This window comes from Capsicum annuum, chromosome 6 (assembly GCF_002878395.1).
Source record: "Capsicum annuum cultivar UCD-10X-F1 chromosome 6, UCD10Xv1.1, whole genome shotgun sequence".
NCBI classification, from domain to species: Eukaryota; Viridiplantae; Streptophyta; class Magnoliopsida; order Solanales; family Solanaceae; genus Capsicum; species Capsicum annuum.
In genome coordinates, this window is record NC_061116.1 from 58,094,140 (window position 1) to 58,112,470 (window position 18,331).

The 18,331-nt window shown below is 33.4% G+C and overlaps 1 pseudogene; it reads left to right on the forward strand.

Moving 5' to 3' along the window:
• LOC107853441 overlaps positions 1 to 16,513 on the forward strand; it is a 135,518-nt pseudogene extending 119,005 nt beyond the window's left edge.
• Positions 16,514 to 18,331: the final 1,818 nt, after the last annotated feature.

Below are 18,331 nucleotides of genomic sequence, written 5' to 3' on the forward strand. Positions count from 1 at the left end.
ATATGAAAAGTGTTTTGTTGTCAAAAATCATGTCTATACCTAAGGAATATATCAGGTATTTGTCCCCTTTAATGTGTCATTTCGGAAAGTATGCATTGGTTAATAAAAAAGGCACCCATTAAGTAAAGTCGAGTCACCTGCGCCCAGTCTGTGCTGGACCTGTACTTGATTTGAAGCTACAGGTAATACTATCCAAATTCCAGCAAGTTCCAACTCCCGTAGGTTATCAAAGTGCGCACACAGATGATCTTACAGTGCGAAATAGTATTCCTTTTACCTCAAAGGATCGCATCCCTTCAAGATGCATTGCGTATACATTTTTATGGATCCAAAATGCGCCCGCACTTGGAGAAAAATTAATTCAATCAGATTTTTGGATTAGAATTTCACTTGTAAAACAAGTTTCAAACAAAATTCATCTAAAGAGATAGATCTCATCGATCAATCATTTTACAAATCAAAATCCAAATCCAACTCTAAAGCTGAAACCGACCCAAGTGAGTAACGACGATGACGGTGTGAGGCACCACCTTGTTCTTGCCTCACTATCCGAGTGGAGTAAGTGGTCCTTATTAACCACACTTGAAAATTCCCATCTTCCACCAATGTGGGAGAATTAGAGAACTTTCCAATAAAATATTTCACTTCCCATTTTAGTGACCCTATTTTCCTCCACTATTTTTCTCTCCAATTTCCATTCACACACACACACTGAACCCAACAATCCCCCACATGATTGGGGAATGGCTATCTTTTAAAGAATTTATAGACAAGCATGTGATTATTTAGCAATGACTGATTGCTTCTAGATAAGTGGGTTTTCCTTTGAACTTTTCATAGTGAACATGTATCAGATGCACTTGGTCAATTGGTAGATTTGGTATCTTTGAACCTTCAAGCTTTAATGTACGCCTAGACAATACATGTCACTCAACCATACTTTTACTTTTTATAGTTCCCACAGTTTTGTTATTTTCATCCATGAACACGTCTCGATTTCCTGAGAGCTTAGAGAATAGACCTTTACTAATATTCTCCTTGAAGTGGCTTCCACTTTTCCCTTACATAGGTGAATTCTAGATATTCAATCCTATATATTAAACTATTTGGTCAAATCTGCCAAATTTAGATAATCATTAAAAGACTTTACACCTTTAAGTCTATCCTTGTTTACTAAACATTATTGACAATGTTGGACCTGTCAGACGCAACTTTGTTTGATCTCTTTGAACCTTGCTCTTGGGATCTCCAGTATGCCTGGTAGAGTTACTGCTATGCTTAATTGTCCAAGGCCTTAAACTCATTCCCTTGGATGTCCTTTCCACTCCTTCTCTAAATAGGCCTTTTGCAAGTAGATCCAAGATATTATCTTTTGATTTTACATAGGCAATAGTGATAATTCTATTAGAGAGAAGTTCTCTAATGGTATTATGTCTCCATCTTATTTGACGAGAATTACCATTGTACATTATGCTCCCTATTGTACCTATTGTCGTTTGTTTATCATAATGTATACATACTGGTGCCACTAGTTTGGGCCAATAAGGAATATCTTCTAGGAAATTCCAGAGCCATTCTGCTTTTACACAGGCTTTATCTAATGCGATAAATTCAGATTCCATTGTAGAGAGAGCAAGACATGTCTGTTTAGATGATTTCCAAGAGACCACTCCTCCACCGATAGTAAATACATATCCATTCATAGATTTCACTTCTTTCAATCTGGTGATCCTATTTGCATCACTATATCCTTCAAGTACCATGTGATATTTATTATAATGCAAAGCATAGTCTTGAGTGTATTTAAGATACCCCAAAACTCTTTTCATTTCCATCCAATGTGTTTTATTGGGATTACTCTTGTACCGACTATACTTACTAATAGCGCATGCTATGTCTGGTCGTGTATAATTCATTATATACATAAAACATCCCAATACTTTTGTGTTATCCAATTGTGAGTCACTTTCACCTTCATTCTTTTAATGTGCAAAGCTCACATCCAAAGGAGTCTTGGCAATACCGAATTTCATATACTTGAATTTGTCAAGTGCCTTTTTGATATAATGAGACTGTAACAATGTCAACCTTTGTGGAGTGTATTAGATTCTTATTCCTAAGATTACATCTGCAACTCCAAGGTTTTTCATATCAAACTTGCTCTCAAGCATTCATTTTATAGCATTTATATCAGAAATGTCTCTACTAATGATCAACTTATCATCCACTTACAAAAAAATAATGACTTGGGGATTTGGAGTGTCTTTAAGGTATACACATCTATCACATATATTTATTTTAAACCCATTTGCCAAAATGGTTTGGTCAAACTTTGCATGCCATTGTTTAGGTGCTTGTTTTAGTCCATACAGCAACTTAATAAGTTTACACACCTTATTGTATTTTCTTGGAATGACAAAACCCTCAGGCTATTCCATGTAAATGTATTCCTCAAATTCTCATTTAGGAATGCTATTTTCACATCCATTTGATGGATTTCAAGATCATATATCACAGCCAAGGTAATAAATAATCAAATCAACGTTATCCTTGTTACTGGCAAGTATGTATCAAAGTAATCAAGGCCTTATTTTTGTTTGAAGTATTTTACTACATGTCTTGCCTTGTATTTGTCTATAGTACCATCCGCTTTCATTTTCCTTTTGAAGATCCATTTAGAACCTAAAGGTTTGTTTCCTGGATAAAGATCAACCCACTCCCAAGTATTCTTTCTTAAGATTGAATCAATCTCACTATTGACTTCTTCTTTCCAAAAAGATGTGTCTGACGACGACATCGCTTCATTAAAAGTTTGGGGCTCATTTTTTAAGAGAAACATTACAAAATTTAATCCAAACAAAGTTGACATTCTTTGACGTGTACTATGTCTTAGATTCTCATCATTATGTATATTCTCACCTGGTTCATATTGAGGATATTTAGACCCCTCACTAGACTGTTCATGTCTAGTTTTATACAGATAAATGTTTACAAAGAATTTAGCAATATCTGATTTAATTACCATATTTTTATTAATATCCAAATGTTCGAATTTATGAACAAAAAATCAACATGCTTTACTACTTTTAGCATATACTATGAACAAGCAGTCCACTGTCTTAGGTCCTATCTTAACCCTTTTAGGCATAGGAACTTGGATCTTTGCTAGACACCACCATACTTTGAAATATTTCAAGTTGGGTTTCTTGCATTTCCATTTTTCATTAGGTATTAGGTATGTCTTACTATGGGAAACTCTATTGAGTATTCGGTTTGCTGTAAGGATAATCTTCCCCCATAAACTTTATGGAAAATCTAAACTTATAAGTAAGGCATTCATCATTTCCTTCAAATTTTGATTTTTCCTTTCCACAATTCCATTAGATTGGGGTGAATACGGGGTTGTAGTTTGATGGACAATTCCATTCTCAATACTTATTTCGGTGAAGGGATATTCATATTCTCTACCCCTATCATTTCTTATAGTTTGATCTTTTTCTCTAACTGATTTTCAACTTTAGTTTTGTATTACCTAATTGCATCAATTACTTTATCCTTACTATTTAGCAAGTAGACATAACAATATCTAGTGTAATCATCAATAAAAGTTAAGAAATACTTTTTTCCATCACGTGATGGTGCTGACTTCATATCACAAGTGTCAATGTGTATTAAGTCTAAGAGATAGGAATTCCTTTCAACGGACGTATACAGATGCTTAGCATATTTTTATTCCACACATATTTGACACTTTGATTTATTGCACTCAAAGTTTCGCAAAACTTCTAAGTTAATCAGTTTTCGAAAAGTTTTATAATTAACATAGCCTAATCATTCATGCCATAAATCCTAAGACTCAAGAAAGTAAGAAGAAATTGAACTTTTATTGGTTTAAACATTCATTACATTCATTTTGAATAGACCCTCGTTGAGGTAGCTTTTTCCTACATACACTTCTCCTTTACTAAGTACAATTTTTTCAAAAAAAATACATATTTGAATCTTTTTTTTTCTAGAAGTGATACAAAAATCAAGTTATTCCATAACTCCGGTATATACAGGACATTGTTGAGTGTCAACACTTTTCCTGAAGTCATTTTCAAGCACAGTTTTCCTGTTTCTTCTACTTTTACAGTAGAGAAGTTTTCCATGTAGATCTTTTTTTCTCCTTGAGCCAGAGGAAACATTGCAAACAACTCCTTATTAGCACAAACATGTCAGGTGGCACCTGAATCCATCCATCATTAACGAGGATTTCCCACTAATTTTTTTTCTCTTTTTAAAGTTGTTTTGGTCATCTTCTACAATGTTTCCTCCATTTATTGCAGAATTTTGTCTTGACCTTCTTTCCACACCCTTATTATCTTCTTTGATGTGCAGCCGTATAATTCTATCTTCGACTGATATCTCCTTACGTTTGTGTTTCAAATAGTTCTTGAAGTCCTTCAACATAGGTGGTAGTTTCTCTATTATAGTTTCTACTTGAAATGCTTCTTTCATGATCAAACCTTCCACAAGAAGATCATGGATGATCATTTGCAGTTCCTGCACTTGAGAAACAACAGACTTGTTGCCTATCATTTTATATTCCAGGATTCTTGCAACAAAGAACTTTTTAGTTCTGGCATCCTCAATCTTGTACTTCCGTTCTAGTGCTCCCTATAATTCTTCTGTTGTCTTTGTTCCACTATACATATTGTAAAGATCATCTTAGAGATAACTCAAAATGTAGTTCCTACAAAGAAAATCAGAGTATTTCCAATCCTCCACAATAACAAATTGCTCTTGGTCAAAAGTTCCCTCAGGCATCTCTAAGCTTCCTAAAATATGAACCTTTGAAGACAAAAAGTTGTGAGGTAGAAGAACATTTTCTGCGTCCATCTTTTGAAGTCAATACCCATGAATTTTTTGGGTTTCTCTACTGGTGCCATAGCTTGCAGAGCATTAGCACGACTTATCGTGCCAATACTAGTTGTCGTCACAGTAGTTCCAGCATCATGCACTTGACTATCAACATTCATTTTCCTATCACAACAAGATAGTAACTTTAGTATATCTAAAAATACTATTAATAAAGTTGTAGCAACTTTAAACACCTCTTTTTTCTAGATCAACGATGATGTTTTTATGGCTCAAACCGTCAACCAAGTGATCTTTAACTTGTGATTAAGATTTTTCTTCTTCAAACCAATAGTTAAGTTCAGATGGAGTAGAAATCTTAAAGCTTTAATCTCCAAAAATCAAGCATTTCAAAAGTTTATTTCTTAAGAATGTTATTTTCTATGTTTTCAGGTTCAAGAATATGTATATAGGCACAACAATTTCAACACAAGTTCAAATCTCAAAACTAGAACACCCGTGAAGATCCTTAACATCTTCAACACAATATTAAAGATAATTTATCCAAAAAGTGTTTTATTTTTAAGAAATAAGATAAAACAGAAATGTAAAGGCAAGTCCCTCGACTTCACAGAGTGTCCATAAGGAATAATACCCCTCATTGTACCCGAGGTTATGTAATTTTCTTCCCATGATAAAATGGATTTCAATCCAACAATAGCGGTACCTCAAAATGTTGGATTCGTCGAGCTCACTCAATAGCTAATGACCACAATGATTTTTTAAAGATATGAAGATTTTTTTTCTATCAAAAATCATGTCTATACCTGAGGAATATATCAGGTATTTATAGCCTTTAATGTGTCCTTTTGGAAAGGATGCATTGGTTCATCAAAAAAGTACCTATTCAGTATAGTTGCATCATCTGCGCCTAGTCTGTATTGGACCTGCTCCTGATTTGCGGCTGCAGGTGACACTATTTGAATTCCAATAAGAACCTGTGCTCGTAGGTTATCAAAGTACGCATGCAAATCACCCTACAACATGAAACAGTGTGCCTTATACCTCAAAGGGTCGCATCCCTTTGAGATGTGTTGCGTATGCATTTACATGGCGTTTGAAATGCGCCCGAATTTGAGAAAAAATAATTCTATCAGATTTTTGGATTAAAATTTCACTTGTAAAACAAGATTCAAACAAAATTCATCTAAAAATATAGATCTCATCGATCGATCATTTGAGAAATCCAAAGTCAAAGCTGAAGTCGATCTAGCGAGTGACAACGACGGCACGAGGAACCACCTTGTTCTTGCCTCACTATCCAAGTTGAGTAAGTATTCCTTATTAAATACACTTGAAAGTTCTCTTCTCCCACCAATGTTGGATAATTAGTTAACTTTCCATTAAAAGCGTACACTTTCCATTTTTGGGACTCTATTTCCCTCTATTTTCCATTCACACACACACATTGAACCCAAAAATCACCCACATGAATGGGGAATGGCTATCTTTTAAAGAATTTATGGAAAAGTATGTGATCATTTATAAAAGACTTATTGCAACTGGATAAGTGGGTTTCCCTTTGAACTTTCCGTAGTAAACATGCATCGGATGCACTTGGTCAATCGGTAGATTTGATATCCTTGAATAGACGACTTTTAATTTATACCTAGACAACACGTGTCACACAACCAGTCTTTCACTTTTTATGGTCCTCATGGTTTTGTTCTTTTCAACCATGAACACGTCCCGATTTCTAAAGAGCTTGGAGAATAGGCCTTTACTAACATTCTCCTTAAAGTGGCCTCCACTTAGCCCTGACACGGGTGATTTCTAAATGTTCAATCCTGTAGATTAAACTATTTGGTCAAATCTTCCAAATTTAGATAATCATCAAAAAACTTTTCACTTTAAGTCTTATCCTTGTTTACTAAACATTGTCTATGTAATACCCCGAAAAATTTTTTGTCAAAATTTTGTGCGTAAATGTATTGGATCCTATCTTCGAGAATGATTTATAATTTTTCTGTTTTTCATTTCTTAGATTTCGACCCACCATTTAGTAGAGCATCGAATAAGCTTTCCAACGATATGTGGATCACCCAAAATGGACACTCGAGCGATGAGTTACGACTATTCCGATCAAACTACGACCATTCCAATCGAACTGTGAACAGTAAAATATGCAGGAAAAAAAATACTGCAGCCAGGCGATTTTTTTGGTCAACTTCAAATGATCATAACTCCTTGTACATATATCAAAGGAATCCCTGAGAGTCTTTTTTCCAATAAAATTGGTTTCATCCAATTTGGACATCGGAGTAAAATGTTATGGTCAATTTACTTTAGCCTATCGGATAGATCACTGAAGGACTGATTCGGATTTTATTTGTTTCTTAGGGGCATTTTGGTCTTTCAATACTCTTTTAAACCTCTATAAATACCCCATTCAGCTGAGAACTTGTATTATTTTTCTCTCATTTCTCTTTTATGTGTATATATATATATATATACATCAAGTTAGGGTTAGGATTTTGAATTAGGGGAAATTAATTGGAGGCTTTGATTAAAGAATTCCTTCCGTCAATCTCTTCTGGCCACGAAATCAAAGGTATACAAGTGTTTATCTATGGACTCCTTTCGTCCATAGAGTCCACGAATCCCTTTTTGAAAGTTCAAGTTATGTATATATATATATATATATATATATATATATATTTTCTAGACTTTGATGATGTATATATATATATATATGTTGATTGATATTTGATGGTTGATATATATATAAGGATTATGTATGTTAATTGATATATATATATATATGATGATTATGCATGTTGGTTGATATATATGTGTGTGGTGATGGTGTATGTTGGTTGATACATGCATGTGATAATTATGTGTGTTGGATGAGATATATGGGGTGGCGGAAAACATGAGAATTTGACGAATTCACCAATGCCTAAAAGTGCATGTAAGGTGTTTGTGGAATTGTCTAAGAGGCTATAAATTTACTTTCTTAGGATATAATAAGTTCTAAATAAATAGACTACTTTCTATGTATACATTCAACATGAACTCCATGTTATTATCTAAAATTGGGGATGTTATGTGGAAGGCTTATGATATGGTTGTAAGTGCGAACGAGGGATTTAGTTAGTGGAATTAAGATGAGTGATGTTGTTGTATCATATGTAATTGTTCATACTGACCTATGCCTAAATGGTGTATACAAGGTAATTGTAGAAATGGCTAGTTGAAGAAGAATGGATTGTATGACCCCTTGTGATCGAAGTGATGAGTTCGTACCATACTTGCATGATACAGTGTTTACTATGATGCTTGAGGGAAATGGTAAGGCCATTAGGCCACGCTAAGTATGAAATGTCTAATTATGGGTCGAATTGCATATATCAAGATCTTAAAGGAAAGAACCTTGAGAAGTGAACCATGATGTGTTGAATGTATGTTATTTGTGTTTATCCCGATTGGATGAACTATGTTATGTTGTATTCTTCCTTAACCATATGCATCCTTGTTGAATGATCTACGATGTAATGGCATGAGGTCCCAATACTTGTATATGAATATGATCTTCAAATGATTGGTGTGAGGTGTTAATGAATGCATGATGCATAATGGCCTGTGGGCATGTGAGTATGCGTTGTTGTATAGTATGTATTACTTATGTTATTGATTGTTGGGGATACGTATGCCCGAAATAGTCTGCTGGTCTACAGCTGATTCAGTTCTGCATAATCTTAGTCGTGCTATGATCGATGAATTTTTTATGATTTGAGAACTTAACATGAATTCCGTGAGAACTTAGTATGTGGGGTTTTGAACAAGAATATCTTTTCATTCTTGTGCACAAAGAATTGATTTTATCATTGGAATTTCATGATTTTTTAAAGTGGGTAAATACCCAAGATGTTTTAATGACGAATTATGAGGTTATGAAAAATATAAATTGTTTAAGCTTTGATGTACATGATTACTTTATTATTCCCAAGTTATGATTTAATATGGTGAATTTCATATTTCTACCATGAGTTGATATTTCAAGTGTTTTCAAGATATGATTTATGAAACTTTGAATCTTCCAATATTGGTATACATAATAACCTTATTATCTTGTTTTCTTGAATCGAGATTTTATGCCATAAATTGCATACCACTACTATGAAATTATTTTTTTGAGGATTCTTGATATAAAAGCCATGATTTGAGTTACATTACGACATACAAAATCTTACTATGATTTGAAGATCTTAAATGCTTTTCAAAAGCTATTGTCATGATTTGAATATTGGAATGAAAGAATGATCATTTGAGAATATTGATTTGTATCCGCATAGTCGGGATGATTTCTATTGATTTTAAGCTTGCAGAGACGAAATGTTTTATTATTGATACCATGTTGATGTTGAGGAAAATTAAAATATTTTGAGCTAAAATATGTTGAGTTAGGAATCCACAAATTGATATGATTTGATAAATGAGAAAGAGATTTGATTTGGTCTTTATGAAAAACCCTTGTGATGTTGTGGTGGATTTCTAAAGAGATTTGATTTGGTCTTTATGATAGACCTTGTGATGTTGTGGTAAATTTCCTAACGTGTATTGAGCTAGTCGAGGAGTATTACTTAGAACCGAGAGGGAAATATGGTATTTCCCCAAACCTATATGCCACCGTAGGGTTGTTGATGATGATATTGTTGGCCAGAGAGCCGAATTGTGATTATGAAAGCTTTAAGGTTGTACTCCCTGGCAAGAGTACAACACTCCCACCAATGGGAGTGCTCTCCATAGGAGGGCAAACGTTGGTATTCTATGTGGCTCACGTGGGGTTGTCAGGTATAGAAAACTCCCCTGTCCATAAGAGTATGTTTCTTGAACTATCGAGTCACTCCGAGTCTTGAGTTGATGAGTTTGGTTTTCTATGATGAGTCATGAGAATTTATGATGAATATTGATGATTTTATGATGATTTATGGGATTTTACTTATGTTTTCCTCTCTATAATATTATGAGAAGTATGGATAATGAAATTCAATCCATGTGAGTCTTTATTTTCCGTATGCATGTTTTACGAAATCAAAGATATTATTTAAATTATTGCGTGCACCCCCACATATTCAGTTGCTTATGAGGAGTCATGGTGAGTAATGTAACTACTTCCCACGGTTTCTGTGTCAGTATAAATCTTCAGGAGTCAGGAGTGTGAGTGTATTCGATTGATCAGTGTTGGTATCCTGTGATTCAGTAATGCAGTACCCCAGTACAGTAGTGAGTTCCGAGGACAGTAAAGTGGTATCCAAGCTGTGGTATCTAGATTCGTTATAATTGTTATAGTGGTTGTGAACTGTGCATTCATATATGTTTACTCGTTCGTTATTCTCATGATTACTCTGTTGATTAAATGTTCATCCATAAGCCCTTGCATTTACCCTTCCCTACTTGCATACTCAGTACATCTTAGTACTGACGCATTCGCGCTATGGTGTTCTTTTATTTTGGGGCACCATAGGTTCAGAGAAGTGAAACTTGGAGCATCTTAGAAGTCACTTGTATAGCAGCAGTGGGTGCAGCAGTGAGACCTCATCATTTGAGAATGTTGTTATTACAGTCTTTGATTCTAGTAGACGGAGTTAGTTGGGGGAATTGTCCCTTCAACTCCATAGTTCAGGCAGTGTAGAGGCTTTTTAGATAGATGTATTAGTGTGTGGTTTAAGTTATTGTATATTTCTAGATGTTTGAACCTTCTGGCAAGTGTTAGCCAGTTTTCGCACGTATTTTATTATACTATGCAGTGAACAGGTACAGATATCAGAAAAAGGGTTAGCTTGTGATCCTTCGGGATCATAAGCACCATGTGGTGTTCCGATTCTTGGGAATCGGGGCGTTACAGTCTATATCACCAGAATGGGTTGGGTATATTAACAATGTTGAATCTATCAGACATAACTTTGTCTGATCTCCTTGAACCTAGATCTTGGGATCTCTATACTTCTAGGTAGAGTTACCGCCATGCTGACTTGTCCAAGGCTTTTAACCCATTCCCTTGTATGTCCTTTCCACTCTTTCTCTAGATAGGCCTTTTGCATGTGGATCTAACATATTATCTTTTGACTTTACATAGTCAACAATGATAATCCCACTAGAGAGAAGTTCTCTAACGGTATTATGTCTCCGTCTTATCTAACGATACTTACCATTGTACATTATGCTCCCACCCTACCTATTTTCGTTTGGCTATCACAGTATATACATATTAGCGTCACTGGTTTGGTCCAATAAGGAATATCTTTACAGAAATTTAGGAGCCATTTTGCTTCTGGACCGGCTTTATCCAATCCAATAAATTTAGATTCCATTGTAGAGCGAGCAGTGCATGTCTGTTTGGATGATTTCTAAGAGACCGCTTCTCCACCGATAGTAACTACATATCCACTTATCGAATTTACTATATTCGATCCAGTGATCAAATTTGCATCACTATATCCTTCAAGTACCATGGGATATTTACTATAATGCAAAGCATAGTCTTGAGTGTATTTAAGATACCCCAAAACTCTTTTCATTACCATCCAATAAGTTTTATGGGGATTACTTTTGTACCGACTCTACATACTGATAGAACATGTTGTCTCTGGTCATGTACAATTCATTATATACATTAAACATCCTAATACTCTTGCATGCTCTAATTGTGAGTCACTTTCACCAATATTCTTTTGAAGTGTAAAGCTCACGTCCAAGGGAGTCTTGTCAATACTAAATTTCATATACTTGAATTTATCTAGTACCTTTTCAATATAGTGAGACTATGACAATGCCAACCCTTGTGGAGTTTTATGGATTCTTATTCTTAAGATCACATCCACAACTCCAAGGTCTGTCATATCAAACTTCCTCTCAAGCATTCATTTTGTAGCATTTATATCAAAAATGTCTCTACTGATGATCAACATATAATCCATATACAAACAAATAATGACTTGATGATTTGGAGTGTCTTTAATGTAAACATATTTATTACATTCATTTATCTTGAACCCGTTTGCCAACATGGTTTGGTCAAACTTCGCATGTCATTATTTAGGTGCTTGCTTTAGACCATACAACGACTTAATAAGTTTACACACCTTATTGTCTTTTCCTAGAACCATAAAACCCTCAAGTTGTTCCATGTAAATTTCTTCCTCTAATTCTCCATTTAGGAATGTTGTTTTCACATCTATTTGATGGATTTTAAGACCATATATCGCCGCCGTAACAATTAACATTCAAATTGATGGTTCCTTATTACTGGCGAGTATGTATTAAATTAATCAACACCTTCTTTCTGTTTGAAGCCTTTTACTACAAGTCTTGCTTTGTATTTGTCAATAGTACCATCCGATTTTATTTTTCTTTTGAAGATCCATTTAGAACCTAAAGGTTTATTTCCTGGAGAAAGATCAACCAACTCCCACGTATGGTTGCTTAATATTGAATTAATCTTACTTTTGACTGTCTCTTTCTAAAAAGATGTGCCTGACGACGGCATCGCTTCTTTAAAAGTTTAAGGCTCATTTTCTAAGAGAAGCATTACAAAATCTAATCCAAACGAAGTTGATGTTATTTGACGTGTACTATGTCTTGGATTCTCTTCATTATGTGCATCCTCACTTAGTTAATCTCGAGGTCATTTAGAACCCTCACAATACTATTCATGTCTAGTTTTATATGGATAAATATTTTCAAAGAATTCAGCATTATCTGATTCAATTACTATATTTTTATTAATATTCGGATGTTCAAATTTATGAACTAAAAATTGACATGCTTTAATACTTTTAGCATATTCTACGAACATGCAATTCACCATCTTAGGTCCTATCTTAACCTTTTTAGGCATAGCAACTTGACTTTCACTAGACGCCCCCACGCTTTGAAATATTTCAAGTTGGGTTTCCTTCCTTTCCATTTTTAATTAGGAATTGAGTATGTCTTACTATAGGGAGAGCTTTATTGAGTATTCGGTTAGGTGTAAGGATATCCTTCCCCCATAAGCTTTGCAGAAAATCTGAACTTGTAAGTAAGGCGTTCATTATTTCCTTCAAATTTTGGTTTTCCCTTTCCACAATTTCATTAGATTGAGGTGAATACGGGGCCTAGTTTGATGGAAAATTTCATTCTCTACACATATTTCGGCGAACGGAGATACATATTCTCTACCCCTATCATAGTTTTGATCCTTCTCTCTAACTAACTTTAAACTTCAGTTTTGTATTGTCGAAACTCATATATTGTTTCATCCTTACTATTTAGCAAGTAGACATAACAATATCTAGTGCAATCGTCAATAAAAGTGATGAAATACTTTTTTCCACCACGTGATAGTGTTGAGTTCATATCTCAAATGTTAGTGTGTATTAAGTCTAAGGAATTGAAATTCCTTTCAACGGACTTATAAAGATGTTTAGCATGCTTTGATTCTACACACGTTTGACACTTTAATTTATTGCACTCAAAGTTTGGCAAAACTTCTAAGTTAATCAGTTTTCACAAAGTTATATAATTAACATGGCCTAATCATTCATGACATAAATCGTAAGACTCAAGAAAGTAAGAAGAAATTAAACTTTTATTGATTTCAACATTCATTGCATTCATTTTGAATAGGCCCTCATTGTGGCAGCCTTTTACTATATACACTTCTCCTTTACTAAGTATAATTTTTTTGGAAATAAATACATATTTGACTCCATTTTTTTCTAGAAGTGATATAGAAATCTAGTTCTTCCATAACGCTAGTACATACAGGACATTATTGAGTGTCAACACTTTGCTTGAAGACATTTTTAAGCACACTTTTTGTGTTCCTTCTACTTTTGCAGTAGTGGAGTTTTCCATGTAGATCTTTTATTCTCCTTGATCCAAAGCGAATATTGCAAACAACTCCTTTTTAGCACAAACATGATGGGTGGCATCGGAATCTATCCATCATTCGCGAGGATTTCCCACCAAGTTTCTTTCTATTTTTAGAGTTGGTTTGGTCATCTTCTAGAATGTTTACTCCATTCATTATAGAATTTTCTCTTGACCTTCTTTCTGCAGCCTTATTTTCTTCTTCAATACGAAGTTGTACAAATAGATCTTCGACTAACATCTCCTTACGTTTGTGTTTCAAATAGTTCTTGAATTCCTTCTACATAGGTGGTATCTTCTCTATTATTGCTGCTACTTGAAATACTTCATTAACGATCAAACCATCCACAAGGAGATAATGGATGATCACTTGCAGTTCCTGTACTTGAGAAACAATAGACTTGTTGTCAATTATTTTGTATTTCAGGAATCTTTCAATGAATAACTTTTTAGTTTTGGCATCCTCAGTCATGTACTTCCATTCTAGCGCTCCCTATAACTTTTTTGTTGTTTTTATTCCACTATACACATTGTAAAGGTCATCTTGGAGACCACTCAAAATATAGTTCCTGCAAAGGAAATTGGAGTGTTTCCAAGCCTCCACAATAATAAATCGCTCTTGGTCATAGGTTCGCTCAAGCATATCTAGAGCTTCCTCAAATGTGAACATTTGATGACAGAGTTGTGAGGTAGAAGAACATTTTCTGCTGCCATCTTTTGAAGTTAATACCCACGAATTTTCCAGGTTTCTCCACTGGTGTCATAGCTTTCAAATAATTAGTAAAACTTATCGTGGCAATACAAGTTATTTCCATAGTCATGCCAATATCATGCACTTGACTATCGGTAGTTATTTTCCTGTCACAATAAGACAGTAACTTTAGTATATCAAAATACTATTAATAAAGTTGTAGCAACTTTAGACATCTCTTCTTTCTAGTTCAACAATAAAGTTTTTATGACTTCCAATCATTAACCGAGTGATATTTAACTTGTGATGAAGATTTTATTTCTTCAAACCACTAGTTAAGTTCAAACAGAGTAGAAAGCTTAAAGCTTTAATCTCCAGAAATCAAGCAATACAGATTCCGAAAGTTTATTCCTTAAGAATGTTATTCTCTATGTTTTCGAGTTCAAGAATCTAAATATTGGTACAACAACTTCAACACAAGTTCAAGTCTCAAAACAAGAACACCAATGAAGATCCTTAACACCTTAAACACAAGATTAAAGATAATTTATTCAAGAAGTGAGTTATTTTTCAGAAATAAGATAAAACAAAAATGTAAAGCCAAGTCCCCCGACTTCCCAGAGTGTCCTTAAGGAATAATTCCTCTCATTGTACCCAAGTTTATGGAATTTTTATCCCGGGATAAAATGACTTTTAATCCAACAATAGCGGTACCTCAAATTATTAGATTCGTCGAACTCACTCAACAGCTAATGATCACAAGAAGTTTTTAAACATATGAAGAGTGTTTTTCTGTCAAAAATCATGTCTATACCTGAGGTATATATCAGGTATTTATATCCTTTATAGTGTCCTTTTGGAAAGGATGCATTGGTTCATCAAAAAGGCACCTATTTAGTACAGTCCCATGACCTGTGTCCAGTCTGAGCTGGGCCTAAGACTGATCTATGGCCGTAGGTGACACTATCCAAATTCCAGTAAGTACCTACTCCTACAGGTTATTGAAGTGCGTGTGCAGATTTCCCTACAGCGTGATGCATTGCGTATGCGTTTGCATGGTGTCCAAAATGCACCCGCACTTGGAAAAAAATAATTCTATCAGATTTTTGGTTTAAAATTTCACTTGTAAAACATGTTTCAAAAAATATTTGTCTAAAAATATAGATCTCATCGATCGATTATTTTTCAATTCCAAAATCCAAAGTTGATGCCAAGCGATGACGATCACGACTCGAGGCACCACCTTGTCCTTGCTTTACTATCCAAGTGGAGTATTAAAAATACTTGAAAGTTCCCTTCTCTCACCAATGTGGGAGAATTAGTGAACTTTCCATTAAAATAGTACACTTTCCATTTTAGTTACTCTATTTCCCTTCACTATTTTTTCCTCCATTTTTCATTCACACACATTGAACCCAAAAATTTCTACTCCTTGGATCTTTCGGGAAATATTTGGAGCTAGAAAAGAATCTACAACTACTACAAGTGAATGGATGCTTGTAGAGCTCCTTAGAAATCTACAAGCCATGCAAAAAGTCTGATGATGAAATTCCAAAAGTAGTAGGAAGTATGGATGTCATAAAGGAATCAGATTTGCCAAGCTTACCATACTTGGACGCTTGTTTTAAGGAGACACTAAGGTTTCCTCCCTCTGAAATGATTTTGCTTTCTTATCATGCAGTGCAAACTTTTGAAGTCATAGGTTATAGAATTTCCGAAGATACACAAGTGTTGGTCAATATGTGGGCAATAGCAACAGATACTAAGATTTGGGACTATCATTCGATCTTCAAACCTGAAAGATTCATCAATTCAAAAATAAATCACAAAGGGCAAAATTTTGAGTATATCCTTTTTGATTCAGGAAGAAGAATATGTGCTGGAAAACCCCTAGCGACCAGGTTTATTTCCTTAGCTGTTGCTTTTTTTATCCATAAGTTTGATTGGATTCTACCAAATGAAATGGATCTGGCTAATATTAACATGGATGAGTTATTGGATATCACAATGTTTAAGAAAGATTCACTTATTGTCATTCCTATGTTGCAGAAACAAGCAAAAGAGTGAAGGATAGAGAAACAGATCGATGACATGGTAAAACATCTATTATCACTTTATAGAATGAGTAATTTTATTTGTGTCTGTTCATGTTGTGTGTTTACTAATTGTAATGCATATAATTTTAATTTACGTCGTGAAATTATCTTTAAATAACTTTCACGATATAAAATTTGTTGCAGTAATGATATGTTATTTCTCTTCTTTTTATCACTTTCCTGCAACAAAAAAAAATTACTTCCTCTGTTTAAAAAATATGATCTACTTTTCTTTTTAGTCAGTTTAAAAAAGAATGACCCTTTTCCTTTTTAAGCAACTTTTAAATTTTTACTTTCCATATGGCATGTTTAAGATCACAAGATTGAAGGGCATTTTGGTACATTTGACATATCTAGAATTTAAGACCACAAGATTCAAAAGTTTCTTTATTTTTATACTCCGTGCCAACTCAAATTAGGTTATTCTTTTTTAAAAATTGTAGGGGTGTGGATAACTTGGGTAACTTAAATAGATCTATTATAGCTCTAATGGATCTATTTTTGTTTGTGCGTGGATATTTCTTAACTTCTACAATCATTTTTATTTTTAATTTATTTATTTTAATTTTATTAATGTTCATATCTTGGGGGGTGATCGGATGGTATTTGATTAAATGCTTTACTGTAGTATTCTTTAGTTTTTTCTCTTAGCCTTTGTAATTCTTGTATATTATTTTGGAGGTATTCTAAATATTCTATATCTTTTGCTCTAAAATATTCAATTAAATTCTCTTTCATATGTATTTCTGTTAAACTTATTTCTTCCCTATCTTTTCTCCAATATTTTAAATACTCATAGTCTATCATTTTATCCTAAAGTAGTTGTGATACTGCAAATTTCTTTGTAATAATTTATTCTAATTGTACTATATCTGATATTAAATTCTAGGTTATCTATTTCTTTAATTATCCTATCTTTTTTGTCTATGAATAATTCCATGTCTAAATTATATTCTAAATTGTCTTTTAATTCTAGTTGTTTTATAGTTTTATCTAGCCAGATTAATCTTTCTTTTAGTTGTTCTCTTCCTCTTCTAAGCTGATTTCTATAATTAATTTCTTCGTATAGCCAACTTTGTTTTTCTCTAACTCTTTGAATATATTCTAGCATTCTTAATCTGTATAATATTCATCTGAATAATAATTATCTAAATTATTTCTACCAAAGAAATCTATATTTTCTAATTCATCTTCTATCCAATTAGTACTTAGTAAGTCATCTTCATAATTAAATATTTTTTCCCATAATATTTTCTTTATGTCTTCTAATTCTAAGTCTTTTATGATATATAAAACAAGTATCTTAGTTTCATTAGATATATATCTTCTTATATTATTGATATTATGCTAAGGTTTTTACAAATAACTTGGAATTGAATTCTAGTAATTAAATGTTTTATCATAGTATTTATTAGTTGTTTGTTTTAATCTTAATAATTCCTCTATATTTTCATTAAGGAATTCTATATATTTTATATCTTTAGCTTCTATATATTTTTCTAAATTTGTTTTCATTAGTTTTTCTATTAATTGTATATTTTTCATATCCATATTCCAATATTTCAAATATACGTAATTTATCATGGTTGATGTGTAGGTTTGGTATGTAGGTATTTGTAAGAGTAGTTAGGTAAGTGTGGTATATAATTTATTCTAGTCATAAAATATTTATCAAATATTTTTTCCAATATGATTTTTCTTATATCTGCAATTTTTATATCCTTAAGTACATACAAAACAAGTATTTTAAATTTATCTACCATTTCGTTAGATAAATAAGTATTCATTT